Source organism: Sorex fumeus, unplaced genomic scaffold (assembly GCF_029834395.1).
Source record: "Sorex fumeus unplaced genomic scaffold, SorFum_2.1 ptg000122l, whole genome shotgun sequence".
Classification (NCBI taxonomy): domain Eukaryota; kingdom Metazoa; phylum Chordata; class Mammalia; order Eulipotyphla; family Soricidae; genus Sorex; species Sorex fumeus.
The window spans coordinates 59192097-59196840 of NW_026606179.1; the positions used below are offsets into that span (position 1 = coordinate 59192097).

At 46.3% G+C, this 4744-nt stretch overlaps 1 pseudogene; it reads left to right on the forward strand.

Moving 5' to 3' along the window:
• The first annotated feature begins 3600 nt into the window (after nucleotides 1-3600).
• LOC130044625 (uncharacterized) lies at nucleotides 3601-3764 on the forward strand (annotated as a pseudogene).
• The last annotated feature ends 980 nt before the right edge of the window (nucleotides 3765-4744 follow it).

Consider the following 4744-nt stretch of genomic DNA (forward strand, 5'->3'; position numbering starts at 1 on the left):
TTTGTCATTTTAATGAAGCAAAACCTAAGGACGCTCCCTGGCTTCCTTTCAAAGTGTTGCTCTAACCTCCACTGGGGAAAGGGAGTTCACCCCCAAGCCACTAATCATTTCAGTTGTTTCCTAATGCCCCAAAAGCCTGTCGGTCTTTAGAAAAATTATGCCTGGGACTTTACAACAGAGCATATGTAGAAATGGCTCCTATCACAAGTTTACCCTCTTTCTCGGTTTTGCCTGGCTTTAAGAAGAGTGCAGAGAGGAGGGGAAAGCTGTCCAATGCTTTTGTGGTTGGGGTTTTGCCCAAAGGCAAGCCAACGGGAGAGATGGCTCAGGGATAGGACTAAGGAACGAAGATCTCTGGGGTATTGGCAGACCAAAGCCAGAACCATTTATGCTGATTGGCTGCCAACTCCTAAGAACTGTTACTTGCTCCAGCAGAGTTCTGTGTGGACATGTGTCACGTAAACCCACGTCTTTTCCTCTTGCTCTTGAGTTGACCTAGACATATCCCTGCGAACTCAGCCCTGCTCCCTGTTCTTTGCAACCAACCAATCACTAGACTTATCCCGAAACCCTGGGTGTATTTTTGTTTTATTGAGGAAAGCATTGGTGGTCCCAATGACAGTCACCATCGCTGTCCCCACTGAAAAGCCCTCTATTTCCCAGAAATATCATCATTCCTGTGACCCCACTGTGCACCTGATTTGAATGGCCAAGGCATAGTTCCAGTCTCCCGTCAGTCATTGGATCACAGGTTCTGCACATAGGGACCCAACTAAGAGTTTAAAACAAACCAAAGTTTACCAGGCAGCTGCAAGATGTAAGTTGGGCTCCCTTGATGGTGCGAGAGAGGGGACTTTAGAAACTTCAGCTGGAAGGGAAATGGCTTGGAGGTCAAAGGTGCAGGTACCAGCAGAGAACTGAGTTCTAGCCCAGCACCTCTTCTCTCCACTAAACACTGGCAGGTGTAGCTCTGGGAGCAACAAACAGCCCCAGACTTGTCTGGGTGGTCCCCAGCATCACTGGCCTAACCAGGACCCAGACCTGGCAGGACCCGAAGTCTGAACCGTCTGACCTGCTTGGCTGAGTATTATCTTCACTGGAAGTGGCCCCAGGTCCCCCAAGCACTGTTTGGAGGACACCCCTCACCCAACAAGGCACCCACATGTATCTCCTCACCACAAGATCCAAATCCGCTTCTGTTGTTACTCTTTTGCCCAAAGGATACGCTTGGTTAATTCCAAGTTTTGCCTGTTTGAATGTCAAACTGCATAGGTTAAGTAAAGACTTTCTTTTTCTGCCTAGTGCTCTGATCAGCAAATATAACCAGGATTACTGCTCAAGGCTAATACAATTCAGTCCTGAGAAAATGAACATGCTAAGACTGGGCCACCATTTCATAGATAAAAGCGTGAACTATTTTTTTCTCTTTGTTTGAAATAATAGCACTGTCACACTGTCCTCCCATTGTTCATCTATTTGCTCAAGCGGGCACCAGTAATGTCTCCATTGCGAGACTTGTTGTTACTGTTTTTTGCATATTGAATATGCCATGTGGAGCTTGCCAGGCTCTGCTGTGTGGGCAGGATACTCTTGGTAGCTTGCCGGGCTTGTCCGAGAGGGACGAAGGAATTGAACCTGGGTCAGCCACGTGCAAGGCAAACGCCCTACCCGCTGTACTATCACTTCAGTCCATCGTCACTGTGGAGAGGAATGAATTTACTATGCAAACTCTGGAAATTTTATCATTTAAGTCAGGCAGCATGAAGAGCAGACACGATTGTTTGAAATAATAAGAAAAGATTTTAGGAAACCCAAGCATATTTTTTACAGGCCTATAAGTGAGTATAGAAGGGGATTAATAATCATGAGTAACAGTAATTGAAAAATCATAATGTGGTTATCTGTCAATTGAATTACCGCTTTCTTGTCTCAGCTCTGCCCTTTTCTAAGAGATGTTAGAAATGTCCCAGGATCGGGGCTGGAACAATAGCACAGCGGGTAGGGCATTTGCCTTGCTCCCAGCCTACCCGGGTTTGATTCCCAGCATCCCATATGGTCCCCTGAGCACCGCCAGGAATATTTCCTGAGTGCATGAGCCAGGATTGACTCCTGTGTATCTCCAGGTGTGACCCCAAAACAAACAAACAAACAAACAAACAAAGAAATGTCCCAGGATCTTTCCATGCCTCAGTTCTTTATGAGTCAAGCAGGGAAGGCAGTTTCTTGGGAAGGCACAGAGATGTCCAGCGATCATGACCATCTAAAGTGCCCAGTGCATGTTCTGGAACATGGTACCTACCCCCTCTGCCCCCTGTCCCCCAACCACCACCAGTGGACGAACACTTTAACCTGCTCTCTCTTGCACTTTTGTTCTGAACAGCCCATGGCGTCTCAGCCTCTGAAGCACTGGGTTTTAAGAACACAATTTAATAGGGTGGCGTAGCCCGGAAAGGGAAGAATTAAGGCACTGGAGCTCACGGGTTTCCATAAATCACGCAGATTTTAATTGGAAGCTGGGGCGTTTTCGACGGCCGGAAGACAAGGGAACAGAGGCAGTTCATTACGTGGGCATGTCAGTCCCGACCAGGTAAGCGGACCGCTCGAGAGCAGGCCAGTGGGAAGGGGTCTCCATTACCGAGACTTAAGTAAATCAATTAACGGGTGATGAAGGCTCATGAGGCATGGCCATGGCACTCTGCTCAGAAGCAGGGTTATTGGCTCGCGTGAAGCCACTGAGTTTGGAGTGATTTACCCAGTGAAATGCAATATCCCGACTCTCTCCTGGGCTTACACACGGAGAGGAGAGAGGAAGTGAGAATGCTAACAACTCCACCAAACCTGGCTGGTGATGGGAGAAACCGGAATTTTGTCGGCTGCCATGCTTCCGAGTACCCAAACCCCCACCAGAACGGGGTGGATGATCCAAAGTTTTGCAGCTTAGAAGTCGAGTGGAGAGCGAGCTGGAGAGGACATGTCCCTCCTGGGGAATGAGTCTACCTCGGAGAATCAAGGAGGGAGAAAGCGCTGTGCCCTGCTGGGTCATTCTACCCCAGGCTCGGCTGATAACCACACAAATTTCAAGGCTGGGAGTCTCCAGGATCCACTGATGGGGCAGCATCCTCCTCCGACCCCTGCCACGTGGCCCCTGGCTCACTGGCTCCTGCCCTGAAGGAGGTCAGCAATCAGAGGGCCACTGTTTTCACACAGGCATTATATTGTTTCCAATCATCTCTTGGCCTGTAGATTGCCAGGGTTAGAAGCTGCTGGCAGCATCAGCAAACAGCTTACTAAGGAGCCAGCCCATAAGGAAGACCATCCCTCATGGCCGTTTGGAGACTCGTGACCATGAACTTTGTGTGGTTATCAACTGAGCCTGGGGTAGAATGACCCACCAGGGCACACACTTTTCCTCTCATGGACTCTCCTGGGTGGACTCATCCCCAGAAAGGATGTGTCCTGTCCAGCTTGCCTGCCTTTTCCAACCTGCAAAACTTTGGATCTCAGGAGTCAACTAATTTCGTGTTTTGGGAACATGGTCAGGACCTCCCGAGCATTAAATATATTTAAAGTCTGATTAATCTATTAAATATCATTGGCTGTAGCTTTGCACAGTGGCAGTATCATAGCCAATGACATTTATCTGAGGCACGATTATTGTTAATTGAAAACTTTTCCCAATACACCGTCATGATGACTTGAAATGTAGTCAGCACTGGCAATCTTTGACAGTCCTTATGGAGACTGAACATTACTGTTTAAAAGGAGAGCAATAAAAGTATACTATATACTTTTAAAAAAATCATTAACTGTGTAGAAACAGTTTGAGGATCTAGTCACACCACATCTGTATCCTTAGAAGACCTCATTTATGAATGATCCAATAGGCCCAAGAAGTCTCTTTTTGAAACTCTGGATCATCAAGGAAGACACACATTGTTTCTTTAATGAAGCAGTTGTCTGACAAGCAATATCACAACTTGGTTGTTTTTAAGTGTGTATTAAAAAAAAACTGTACTGTGGAAATTTAATTCTGTGTCTGGGCAGGTTGATAAATCTAGTCAAACATCTTTTTTTTTACAGCACATTAAGGAAACATTTTTATTTAGAAAATCATAGATCTTCACGTTATTGGGAAGTGTGTTCTTCTATTGCATTTTTGTCTTCAGAATTGCCTTAGGAAGGCATCCTGCCTCTGGGGATTGTGTTGATGCGATTCCTAAAAAGAAAACTGCCCAAAGTTTATTCAAAACGAATTGGGCTCCTCAGAATGGTCTCTTTATGCACCTCACACCACAGGCTTTGTCTGCAGAAGACGGGTCATGGTTTTTAAAGGATGGACAGAGTTTTGAAACAGGACGATGAATTCGCAGCTCAGTCAACCGTTCTCTCAACTTTCTGTGTACTTTAAAAATAATAAGCAGCTCCTAAAAAAAGCTTTCAATAAAAGATGGGGGAGGCTATTAGTGGGGAAATGATTAAAATTCCTTTCCCCTCACGGGTGCCCAGACTCAGAGCTATAAGGCACAGAACAGAATTAAGAAATGATCCTTAAGAAATGCATTCCTGATTGGAGAGAGAGTTGCGCACAAAACACAGCTGATGTGCAGAGATCTATATCCCCCACTGGATAGTTTCCGGGGACGGAAGCTTGGGGAGGCAACTAATTAAGTCCCAGGAGTTGAAACCTCATGAATGGGATAAACGTCCTTATAGGAATATTTCTCACTCTCTCTCTCTCCACCCA